Below are 13,438 nucleotides of genomic sequence, written 5' to 3'. Positions count from 1 at the left end.
CTAAGGAGAGTGGGGCAGGTATGGCTATCTGTGGATTATCTGATTAGGGTCCATTTAGTGAGGAGCAGCTTCTTTGGTTGAAGTACCCTTGGGTCAGCTGTTGGAAAACATCAATCAGAAGCATTCCTTCCTCTTAGCTTAAACTCTACTTGTTGGACTAAAACCACTATGACCAGATATCAACCCTGCTAGTATCAGACTAACAGTAACCAGTGAACAAACCTTTAACTCCAGACACTTGGAGATTTTAGAACCTCTTGTTAGAGCCTCTGTTCACCATGCTGCTTCAATCTGCTAGATTGTAAACTCCCTAAGGGCAGGGATAATGGCTACTATTACTCTTGTACTCTTCCAAGAACATAATACAGTGAGCTACACAGAGTAAACACTCAATAAATATTGATTTGATTGATTAAATAAATGTGGGAAGCCATTTTGCCTAGTAGAAATAGCACAGGGCTGGGAATCAGGAGACCTGGGTTCTAATCCTGACTCTGCCACATGCCTGCTGTGTGACCTCCAAGTCACTTAACTTCTCTGTGCCTCAGCTTTCTCATCTGTAAAATGGGGATGAAATAGCTGCTCTCCCTCCCTCTTAGACAGTGAGCCCCTTGTGGGACAGGGATTGTGATCTGAGAAGCAGTGAGGCTTAGTGAAAAGAGCCCGGGCTCGGGAGTCAGAGGTCATGGGTTCTAATCCCTGCTCCACCACTTGTCAGCTGTGTGACTTTGGGCAAGTCACTTCACTTCTCTGGGCCTCAGTTACCTCATCTGTAAAATGGCGATGAATACTGTGAGCCCTACGTGGGACAATCTAATTACCTTGTATATACCCTTAGAACAGTGCTTGGCACATAATAAGCACTTAAATACCAACATTATTTTTATTATTATCTACTCCAGAGCTTAGTAAATGCTTAACAAATGCTCTTAAGATTTTCATTATTTGTATGAGTAAATATTGATTGGTAACCATTGGCATTTTCTTCCTGAAGTCAATGTGCCTGGGTAGCCACTCTCTGGGGGAAGTCTAGCTCAGGCCAAGTGTCGGGGTAGCAGGCAGGTAAAGGTGACTGACTTCTTCCCTCTCTCTGTGGATCTGCTGCATGGGTTGACCAAGGGTCCTCAGAGACCCTCAGGGTCCCATCTGTAAAAGAGAAGAGGCCCAAAGTGGATCTTCCCACCAGTGGCCAGGGACAGCAGGGAAGGGCCCAGTCATGCTTCCAGTACGGCTCCATCAAGCACCAAACTTGAGCTGCATATGCCGGTCCAGTGCCTACTGGTTCGAGATGCCCAATCTTGGAGCAAGCAGTGCTGGAGTGGAGTAGACAGTGTGGGGAGGGATCCAGAAAATGAGCTGAAGTCATGTTTTATTTGCCTTAGGTATGGAACTTGGCATTTAGGCCTCCTGAACTGCAAAATAATGGGGAAATGAAGACGATCCAAGAGTCAGTCCCAGCCCTTGGTTTTCAACTCAAGCGACAGCCCTGGCTCTACTTCCCTTAAAACAGGACTAGGAGAATCTGTTTTCCAGATGTGAAATTCATGAACTGAAAATTCCAGGATTAATGATGGATGTGCTCAGGCCTATGTCATACGGAACAGCCTGAGTCCTGTGGTTATTGAGAAGATTTGGAAACATCATTGCCCTCTCAACCATCACAGGGATTTTAAGGAAAAGGCATTTTCAAATTGCTGTCTTTGGGCCGTTTAGCTACCAATGAGTCAATTGCCTAGTTAGCTGCACCCTCCTTGATAAATTTTCTCTGCAGATCTGATCCTGACTCTGTCTGGTTTGTCCACGACTCCTAAGTCAGCTCTACTGACATAGTACTGGACTCTGCTTTTGAGTTTATGCAGGACTTTTTTTTTTTGAGTTGGCAGAAGAGCTCTGTAGCCTAGAGCCTAGATTCCCTTGTGCTCCCAAAGACATTTGACAGATGGGCAAACGGAAGACTTAACAGGAGGTGGGATTTGCCCAGTTTTACCATCAAGTGCTGGGTTACAGCCAGGAAAAGCATTCCAGTCTCCTGCCTGCAGCATGTTACACTAGTCCTTATGTGGAAAAATTCCAGCCTGCAGCCCTCTATTCCTTCCTTTCCTGTCTCATGATTGCTCCCTTTGAACCCTCTTCCATCCCCAGAAGGGCTTTGAAAAATAAAGGAACTGAAATTTACTGCTGTAGCAGATATATTTTGAATTCTACTCCAGAATTCCTCTTCCTTACTCTCTATGCCCCTAAATAAGCCAACCTTGAAAATCTAATTGCCTGTTTTAGCATGTCAGTATGACACTCTGTTTGCCCTCACAGATTTCAAATCTTTATGAAGCTGGAACAGGGCTCCCACATGGTCATCTAAACCCTTCATTCCTCCAAGAACAGAATCCATAGGTGGGGTGGGACCACCAAAGATGGCCTAGTTCCCCCACCTCCAGGCAGAACTCCACCTAAGCCATGCTCCATCTTCTCTTCCCTTTTTCCCTTTCATTGTTTCCTCCTTCAGGCTCCCATCCTCATTGATTTCATTGCCACAAATGTCCCCAGCCCACCCAGCAGGATGTTGACCAGGGTGCCATCCCTGGGGACCATGACCAACTTGGGTAGGATTATCCCCAATTCCTTCTGAACTGGACTCTGGGTCTTACCCAGAAATTCCACAACACTGTACAAAATCCTCTCACCACAATCCAGGCTCCCACAACCAATTTCTCATGCAAAGGGATGCTTAGCCAGGCCATTTGCAATGAGTAGGGTTTGAGCAGGTTAAATTTCTAAGGGATGTTTGAAAGAAAGTCCCATTCTGACTTTTGTGCTTGGTCTCGAGTAGGAAAGCTGAAGGCATGTTTGGTCTGGTCTCTGAAGAAGATCATTGACAGCAGCAACATGTACATCACTGAAATAAGCTCCACTGTCATGGACCCATGATTTCCATGGGCTCAAGGAACAAACTCTGATACTCTGGCCTAGCAGAAAACCATCAGTGCATCACGGGGAGGGAGTGTGTGGAAAGGAGATAGTCTCTGGGGGAACCAGAGAATTTGTTCAGCAGCCTGGGTGGGGAGGTACACATTTTGTACTTTTCCAGAGTTAGGTGAGGGAGCAGCACTAACAAGTGATGGGTTGAGATAAAAAAAAAAAAACAAACTCAGGGAATACTGGTCCACATTTAGGCTGAAGGTTGCTATGCTATTTCTACTCTGCTAATGTCTCAACATTTGATGATTTTTTCATCCACTGCCAAATAACACTTCATTTTTACAGATCTTTATGTTATTTTATAAACAGGTCAGCTTATCGATAATAGAACAAAATGAAAACCTTTTTGGGGTGAGTAGAATGAGCTAAAAATGTAATTGATGAAGTAAATTTCACAGAGCTTAATTTGTATGCATTGCTGGAACAAAATATACTTTAAATGACATCTGTTTCATTATTCGGATGGTTAAACTCAATGCAATTGTTCTTTTGAACCCCTCTACGTACACACACCCCCCTCCCCCCGTGCCCTTGCCACTCAATCTTCCTCTCAATCAGTGGGTCAGTCGCAGAAGCAGCTGGCAAGAGAGGAAACATGACTGCCCTTCCCTCCCATCCTCTGCTGGCAACTCAGTTCCTTGCTCCAGGCTGGAGACGCTTCTGTTCTTGCTGCCATGGCCAGGGTGCTCTTTGAGGTTTCTGGCTGGGCAAATGCCCGGAAACCTGGGCAGCAACCCCTAGCAACAGTAGTAGTGGCAGCCGCAGCAGCAGCTGCAGACTAGAGCAAGGGGATGGGCTGCCTTGGTAAAGTCTCTCTTCCCCTCCTGATCCCAGCAGGATGCACTTTGTAAGATATGCATTTGACATGCCTGTTATAAGTCTGTTTTTTTTTTTTTTGGTTTTCTAATGAGGAGTGGGATTCTGGTCATCAGCTCCCTGGCATTTGGTAGAACTGCCAACTGGCCAGTCCAGGCCTGGAAGCACTTCTAACTTGCCCCACCCATAGTGTGGTCTAGTGGATAGATAACGGGCCTGGGAATCAGAAGGAACTGGGTTTTAATCCTGGCTCCACCACTTGTTGGCCATGTGACCTTGGGCAAGTCATTTCATGTCTCTGTGCCTCAGTTACCTCATCTGTAAAAATGGGGAATAAGACTGTGAGCCCATGTGGGACAGGGGCTGTATCTAACCTGATAAGTGCATAATAATAATAGTTATGGTATTTGTTAAGTGCTTACTATATGCCAGGCACTGTACTAAGCACTGGGGTAGATACAAGCAAATCAGGTTGGTGACAGTCCCTGTCCCATGTGGGGCTCACATTGTCAATCTACATTTTCCACATGAGGTCACTGAGGGCAGAGAAGTGAAGTGACTTGCCCAAGGTCACACAGCAGACAAGTGGCAGAGCCAGTATTAGAACCCATGACCTTCTGACTCCCAGGCCTGTGCTCTATCCACCATGCCATGTTGCTTCTCTAAGCATGCAGCCTTTGTATCTACCTCAGCACTTGGTACAGTGCTTAGCACATAGTAAGTGCTTAAATACTATTAAAAAAAACACACAGAAGCTCTACCGTCTGGAAGCTCTACATCCAACTGCCCATCCTTTGGACAAGTTGAGGAGCAAGAAAGGTGGCATTCTCTCCCTCAGACTTGCTCTCCACTACCAAACTCACTCCCAACCCCAGTCAAAGGCCTGGCAGTCTGTCACTTCCCAGCCTCTGCCAGCTGTCCAAAAACCATTTCTAAGGGGCAATCTGGTTTAAATCAGAACCTTCGGCATACATCTATCCTTCCAGACTGAGATTTGAATGACCGCAGGGATAGGGAGACTTGGGACTTTTGATTGAGAGAAAAAAAAATTGTTTTAAGTCACCCGATCTTAACTTTAGAGGTGGTGCCCTAGGCATTCAGAATTCCTCTTCTTGATGTTTGTGGTTGAGTATGGGGATGTTGGGGAACTCCACTCATCAACTACATTTAAAAAGAGTAGGGGTTCTCCAGGGCAGGGGAGCTTTGTCCCCCAGATTGATGTTTCATTGCTTCCTTCAGCTCCTGGTCACCCAGTAACACTGCCTGCAATAAAAGCTGTGGTGTGGTCAATCATCCAGAGATCCGAGTGAGGTTTCTAGGCAACTTTGGCCACACAACAGGAGACTCTGGAGTAGCCCAGCTCGGGGGCTTTACCTCCCACAGGCTGGGGAATTGATAGGAGCTTGGAAAACAGTCTAGCAGGCACTGTGTCTTATTTCTCACTGTTCTTTAAGCAAAGTGCTCTGCATAAGGAAGCCACTCAGCAAGCCATACAGTGCCTTGCACCCAGAAACCAGTCAGCAAATATTGCTGTTACTTGCATCAATGTTGGCTTGCCATTTGTGTCTGGCCTTCCTTTTGACTGTAAACTGTTATTAACTGTCCTCTAAATTCAAAAAATGATGCCTTTGATGGTGAAATTTACCCATAGACGTGGGGGTAACTTAAGAGACTGGCCAGTGAGAGAGGAATATTCTTTGCTTGCTGTTGCTGACAATTCAATTAATTATGGAAAATTTATAAACCTGCCTTGTCACCTGTTAACCAGATAAACCATTTTCATTGTTTTTCTTTACTCTCCCTACTCTTCCACCACCCCACCCAGCATCACTAGTCCTGCTCTTCTCTCAACTTCCATCCCCACAACTCCTTTCCTTTCCCCCACATCACGCTGGCATGCTGGAGTCCCAAACTCAATCCCACCCCTGGCTGAGCCAGCTTCACATCCTGAAACCTTGAAGACTCTCCCACCCTCAGGCTCCTTTTAAAAAAAGAGAAACCCAAATACCTCTTGTCACTGTGGTTGTCTGTCTCTTCCCTGCTTCACAGTTTCCTTCCAGCTCAATGCCTACTGGGAACTCCAAAACCATGAGGCAGCTGTAAGAAGATGTGGATAGGAGAGACACCTACCCCAAGATCCTTCAGCAGGCAGTCACAGGGACAGAGATTTAAAGGCTGGTGGAGTGAATGGGAGCGGGCATTTGAAGGGGAGTTGAGGGGTGGGGGGCAGGAGGGGAGGACGTGATCAGCAAAGAAAAAAAGCTTATCTGGGTGACAGGTGGCAATGATGGGGAGATTTACATTGGGCTTGTCAGCATCTATCTGTCATGGAATCAAAAAGACTCATGAGGGACCTACAGGTCCTAACCACAATACGCCCACACATAGACCATTTCCAGTTGTGCTGATGGAATTGCTGTTTGTAACACCTGGTGCTGTTTTTCCTAGTGTGGGGTTTTTCCTCTCGGCTTTTGCTGCTTGGTTGATTACAATGTGCAATGCCCATGGCTGATCTGTCCACCTCCGCTTTCTTCCAACACTCAGTTGATTGCCACATTTCAGATTAGCCACACATCTCCTTTCTGAGAGGTGCAGGAAGGAGGAAAACAATGGTCTTGAACTTGAATTGAGGCTTCCTGAACCTTGAACTCAGCAATCCTGGCTCATTTTATTTTCCCCCTTTCATCTAACCCCACCCCAAAGATGCTCTCAAAACCATCACCCAACTGAATCAGTACTGCCCTCCACCGAAGGCAAAAGAGCAAGAAGGTGCACTCTGCAATCTGCAAGAAGGTGCAATCTGTTTTGTTTCGCTGTCTGTCTCCCCCTTCTAGACTGTGAGCCTGTTATTGGGTAGGGACTGTTTCTATTGCCGAATTGTACTTTCCAAGCGCTTAGTACAGTGCTCTGCACATAGTAAGCACTCAATAAATAAGATTGAGTGAATGAATGAATGAATGCACTCAAACTGTTTCACTGTGTTCCTGTGATGTGTTCTGGACTTAATCCTACTCAGTCATGCTCTCTTCTGCCAAGCTGGGCCACACTCCCCGTCCTTCCTCCTACCTTAGCAGTTGAGATGCAGTTTCTAGTTGTTCCAGGACATGCAGACTCTAGCAACCGAATCAGAGGATTGCCTAATTTTTTTTATATAAAATCACAGAACTGGCTCTTACATTGGCATCCATAAAGAGTAACCTGGCCACTTCTCACAGTTTTATATTCTTTTGTAACTAACTAAATGCAATTTAGAAAACAAATATCTTTCACTCACATTGGTCATTTAACAGAAGACACTGATCCTTGAATGTTTTCTATGTCTTATGGAAGGAACATGGGGCTGGAAATCAGGAGACCTGAATTCTGATCCCAGTTCCATCTATGACCTGCTGTGTGACCATAGGCAAGGCATTTCACCTTTCTGTGCCTCAGTTTCCTCATCCAAAAAATGGGAATGAAAGACCTGCTCTCCTTCTCTCTTAGACTATGAGCCTTATATGGGAAAGGGATGGTGTCCAATCTGATTATCCTGTATTTATCCCACCATTTAGTACAGTCTTTGGCACAGTAAATGAATACTAAGTACCATAATAAAACACTGTTCTAACAGCCCTAACCTTTCCATTTTTTAAGTCATCATGGCTGAACCTAAATCCCTGAACCTACATCCTTCTTGAACCTGTAAATGTTCCTAACCCATTCTGAACTTCTCATCCCTGAATTTATCTAAACCCCTCAAATCCCCATGACAACAAATTCCTTATGTCCACCCTTTATTGTGTGACAAAGGATTTCCTTCTGCTTGTCTCATCTTTCTCTTTCTTCTCCTCTTTGCCCTTCCTTCTCGCTCCATTCAAATACTATGTTCTGTCTGGATTTTAGGCGGTGATACAGAGGAATCTAAATTATAGCCAGCAAAGCTGTTCTCCTTCATTGCCCTCTCTGTGTCTGGAGTTGCGATGGGACACTGCACAGTGGTTAGTGTAAGTTCATTGTGGGCAGGGATTGTGTCTACTAACTCTGTTGTACTCTCCCAAGTGCTTAATATAATGCTCTGCAAATAGTAAGCAGAGTTTGACAGAACTTGGGGCATTTTTCAATCAATCCCACTTCTGGGAAGATGCTAACTCTCCAGATGGTTAATATCTTATGTGAGAAGGAAGAATGATACTCATACCTGAGCTTCATAATCCTAATATTCATAATGATGCTTGTGGCATTTACTAAGCATTTACTGTGTACCAAGCACTGTACTAAGCACTGGGGTAGACACGAGTTAATCAGACACAGTCACTGTCCCACATGGCATTCACAGCCCAAGTAGGAGGAAGAATTATATTGAATCCCCATTTTATAGTTGAATAAACTGAAGCACACAGAAGTGAAGTGACTGATCCAAGGTCACACAGCAGGCAAGTGGGAGAGAGGGATTAGAACCCAGGGCCTCCAACTCCAGGCCCTGTTCTTTCAACTAGGCCACTCTGGAGAGGAAAACGCAATATAGGGGAAGATACAGGGTTCTAAATGGAATTTCTGATTTAGAAGAAAAACAAAATAAGTGTTAGAAACTGTACAGTGGTTAAACCAGTTGGCTAATTTGTTTGGAAACTGGAAAATAATCTTAGGATTATTATTATTTGCCTAGCCTCCCTTCTCCTCTCAGGGTCATACCTGGAGTTTCCAGTACTCTACTTGTCTTGACTAGGGGAGGGAGAGTCAAGCAGAGGCAGCAGCGTGGCTCAGCGTGGCTCAGTGGAAAGACCATGGGCTTTGGAGTCAGAGGTCATGGGTTCAAATCCAGGCTCTGCTAATTGTCAGCTTTGTGACTCTGGGCAAGTCACTTAACTTCTCTGTGCCTCAGTGACCTCATCTGTAAAATGGGGATTAAGACTGTGAGCCCCACATAGGACAACCTGATCACCCTGTAACCTCCCCAGTGCTTAGAACAGTGCTTTGCACATAGTAAGCGCTTAATAAATGCCATTATAATTATTATTATTCAGCACTTAGAACAGTGTTTTGCACATAGTAAGTGCTTAATAAATGCCATTAAAAAAACATCCATTCCATTTCTAGCTTGGGCAGTGGCTAGCGAGTGGAAGGCAATCTGCTACAAGTTAAAACTCACCTGTGCTGGGCAGCAGCAGCATGGGAGAGAGTCGAGGGTGGAGACTCAAGTTTACTGTGCAGAAATACCAAATTACGAAGAAAACTCTATGGATGCACTACCAGAATGATTGCAGGTGGAGGTGGGGCATCTGGGAGAGATGTGTCCGTGGTGTCGCTATAGGTCAGGGACGACTCGACAGCATAAGATGAGTCAAGCCTCCCTTAGTGACTCCAGCCTTCTTCCCATTCTCACTGCTATTGGTACAGAGCTTCAGGTTGACCCCAAAGTACGTTATTCTTTTCCTCAGACTGTGAGCCCCATATGTGGCTGACCTGCTTATCTCATATGTACTCCAGCATTTAACACAGCACTTGGCACATTGTATGCACTTAACAAATAACATTATTATTACTAGTAGTAGTAGTAGTAGTAGTATCCAAGGATAAGGCTGATTAGGAAGCAGTGTAGCCTACAGGAAAGAACCTGGGCTTGGCAGTCAGAGGACCTGGTTTCTCATCCCAGATCCACCACTTGCTTGCTGTGTGATCTTGGGTAAATTGCTTCTCTTCTTTGTGCCTCAGGTTCTTCATCTGTAAAGTGGGGATTCAAGGCTTGATCTCTCTCTTACTTAGACTGTGAGCCCTTTGTGGGACAGGGACTGTATCCAAGCTGATAATCTTGTTTCTAGCCCAGAACTTAGTACAGTGCTTTCGTACAGTGCTTAACAAATACCACAAATACTGTTATTGTTATTATTATTATAATTAACAATTATTGGTCAGCAGTGACCAAACACTTCAGGAATTGGACCCTGCACCAAACCCATCCCTCTTCTGGGGGTCTCCTAGCCTCTGCCTATTAGCAAACTTTTTATGAGGAAGGAATTCATGGAAGGAAAACCTCTCCCTTGACCTACAGCTCCCTCCAGCTATCGCCCCATCTCCTTCCTACCATAACTCTCCAAAATCATTGAGCGAGTTGTCCACACCCACTGTCTCCACTTCCTCTCCTCCAATTCTTTCCTTGACCCCCTCCAATCTAGCTTCTGCTTCCTTCACTCCACAGAAACCATCCTCTCAAAGGTCACCAATGATCTTCATCTTGCCAAGTCCAATGACCTCTACTCCATCCTAATCCTCCTCGACCTCTCAGCTGTCTTTGACACTGTTGACCACCCCCTTCTACTGAAAACATTATCCAACTTTGGCTTCTCTGACACTATGCTCTCCTGGCTCTCCTCTTATCTCTCTGCCTATTCATTCTCAGTCTCTTTTGTGGGAGCCTCCTCTGCCTCTCACCCCCTAAGTGTGAGAGTCCCTCAAGGCTCAGTTCTGGGTTCCCTTCTATTCTCCATCTACACCCACTCCCTTGAAGAACTCATTCTCTTTCATAGCTTAAACTACCATCTCTATGCAAATGATTCCCAAATCTACATCTCCAGCCCTGATTTCTCCCCTTCTCTGCAGTCTTTCATTTCCTTCTGCCTTCAGGACATTTCTACTTGGGTGTCCTGCTGACATCTCAAACTTAACATGTCCAAAACAAAACTCCTTATCTTCCCATCTGAGCCCTGTCCTCCCCCTGACTTTCCCATCACTGTAGACAACATAACCAACTTTCCTGACTCACAAGCCCACAACCTTAGCATTATCCTCTACTCATCTCTCTCATTCTACCCACATATTCAATCTGTCACCAAAGCCTGTTGGTTCAACCTTCACAATATTGCTAAAATCTTCCCTTTCATCTCCATCTAAACTGCTACCACTTTAATCCAAGCATTTATCCTATCCTGCCTTGATTACTGCATCAGCCTCCTTTTTGACTTCCCTGCCTCCTGTCTCTCCCCACTCCAGTCCATACTTCAGTCCATACACAGTCATAAGGCCATGAGCCCCATGTAGGACAACCTGATTACCTGGTATCTACCCCAGCACTTAGAATAGTGCTTGGCACATAGGAAGCGCTTAACACATGTTGTAATTATTATTATTATTATTGTTATTCTTGCTGCAGCCCTGATCATTTTTCTACAAAAGTCTTCAGTCCATGTTTACTCACTACTCAAGAGCCTCCAGTGGTTGCCCATGCACCTCCACATCAAACAGAAAGTCCGTACCAAAAGCTTTAAAGCATTCAATCACCTTGCCCACTCCTACCTTACCTCCCTGACTTCCTACTACAACCCAGCCTGCACATTTTGCTCCTCTAATGCCAACTTACTCACTGTACCCCAGCCTCACCTATCTCACCAGTGACCTCTTGCCCACATCCTGCCTCTGGCCTGGAATGCTCCCCCTGCTCATATCTGACAGTCACTCTTCCCATCTTCAAAGCCTTATTAAAAGCACATCTCCTCCAAGACGCTTTCCCCTACTAAGCCCTCTTCACCTCTTCTCCCACTCCCTTCTGAGTTACCCTTGCACTTGGATTTGCACCCCTCCCTCAGCCCCACAGCACTTATATATATATATCTGTAATTTATTTATTCATATTAATGTCTGTCTCCCCATCTAGACTAAAGAGTTGTTGTGGTCAGGGAACATGTCTACCAACTCTGTTACACTGTACTCACCCAAGTACTTAGTACAGCACACCGCAACAGTAAGCACTCATCAAATGTGATTGATTGACTTACCTGGAGAGGGCAAGGGTGAGTGTTAGGTTTCAGGAAATGCTGCCCTAGGATGGTGAATATTCTGCTTTCCTTAGAGGCAGTGTCAGATGGAACTTCAAACTCCGTGGTTTCCTAGGGAAGTGTATGCAGAAAACAGTCTTAGTGGGTGAAGGGCATAGCTTCAGTAGAGGGACAGGCACAGACATAGATCTTAGAATCTTATTCACTCATTGTCATACTTACTGAGCACTTACTGTGTGCAGAGCACTGTTCTAAGTGCTTGCAAGAGTATAATATGATATTAACCAGACACATACCCTTCCCAAAACGAGCTAACTCATAGAATTCTAGAGATGGAAGACTTCAAGGCTCATCTGGTCCAGCCCTGTCTCCAGACAGGTGACAGCCTCAACCACCTTTAAAAATAATTCCAGGAAAAGAGGCTCCATAGTTGACCTCAATAGCCTATCATCCAGCAATTAACTCTTGCAGCAGCTTAAATTCATTTCCTGTCAGTCCCCTGGGGAATAAAGACCAACTTTTCAGTGACTCCTGTGTTTCATTATAACCCTCCTTATACTTGACAGTTAAATCATCCATTAGACCTTTCTTCTCCAGGTTAATCAACTCCCATTCCCTTTAACCTTTCAACAAAGACCTTTCATCAATATTACTTTAATCATTTTTTTCAGCTCTTATCTGGTTCCTCACCAGCTTCTCTCCAGCATTTAAAAAAATGTAGTGACCCAAATTAGACATATTCTCCTAAGGCTTTGACTAGTGAAGAATATAGTAAAAGTAACTCCCAGCTCCTCCACATCATGGTTCTGTTTCTTCTTTTTTTAATGGCATTTGTTAAGCACTAATTATGTGCCAGGCATTGTAGTAAAATGCTGGGGTTGATACAAGCTTATCAGGTTGGATACAGTCCATGTCCCATATTACAGATGAGGTAATCGAGGAATAGAGAAGTAAAGTGAGTTGCCCAAAGTCACACAACAGAAGAGCTGGGATCTAGATTGTGAGCCTGTTGTTGGGTAGGTATTGTCTCTATTTATTGCTGAATTATACTTGCCAAGTGCTTTGTACAGTGCTCTGCACACAGTAAGCGCTCAAAAAATATGATTGAATGAATGAATGAATTAGAACCCAGATCCTTCTGACTCCCAGTCCCATGCTCTTTCCACTAGGCCACATTGCTTCCCTGGTAACAACAACAACAACAAAAAACTGGGATACAATTAAAAGGACTATGTTGCCCATTAATATAAAGCTTGTGGTCTACTCTGACCTTCATGCTTTGTTTTTCTGCTGCTCCTAACCAGCATTTCCCTATCCTGTGTTTGTGATACTTGTTTTTTGCACCTAAGCATTCTTCCTTGCACTTGCCTTTATTGAATTTCATTCAGTTTGATGAATCATTATGAATTTTATTCTGCTCTTCTCTGGTATGAATAATCCCACACAAATTAGTGCCAACTGCAGACTTAATGAGCAGAGTCTCAATTGCTTTTCCCAGATCTCTGATCGCCAACCTCCTACTCCACCCTACCTCCCCCACCCATCTACTTGGACACACATTTGATCTCATCATCCCTAACCACTGCACATTCTTTACCCTCACCAACTCTGAAATCCCTCTCTCGGACCACAACCTTCTCACTTGCCTCCTCCCCCACGCTCCTCCACCCCATAAATCTGCACTATTCCTCCACAGAGGTCTCCAATCTCTCGGCCCCATCCGTCTCTCTCTGCGCATCACACCCCACTTAGCCTCCATACCCAATCTACCCCATCTTGATGACCAAATAGTTGCTCTCAACACCACCCTCTCTACTCAATTCAACTCACTTGCTCCCCTATCCTATCATCGCTCTCGTACCACTAACCCACAGCCCTGGATCACCTGCACCGTCCAC

General features: G+C 44.9%; 1 protein-coding gene across 5 annotated transcripts in view; it reads right to left on the bottom strand.

Annotated features, from left to right (window-relative positions):
- OSGIN1 (oxidative stress induced growth inhibitor 1) overlaps positions 1-13,438 on the bottom strand; it is a 342,694-nt gene that overhangs the window by 47,421 nt on the left and 281,835 nt on the right. For all 5 annotated transcript variants that reach the window (XM_038772435.1, XM_038772439.1, XM_038772441.1 and 2 more), the window contains one exon: positions 11,541-11,651. The gene's annotated coding sequence lies outside the window, so the exon portion shown is untranslated. The remainder of the gene's footprint in view (positions 1-11,540; positions 11,652-13,438) is intronic.

Source organism: Tachyglossus aculeatus, chromosome X1 (genome assembly GCF_015852505.1).
Source record: "Tachyglossus aculeatus isolate mTacAcu1 chromosome X1, mTacAcu1.pri, whole genome shotgun sequence".
Classification (NCBI taxonomy): domain Eukaryota; kingdom Metazoa; phylum Chordata; class Mammalia; order Monotremata; family Tachyglossidae; genus Tachyglossus; species Tachyglossus aculeatus.
The sequence above is the reverse complement of the archived record's forward strand: the minus strand, read 5'-3'. Positions and strand labels throughout refer to the sequence as shown.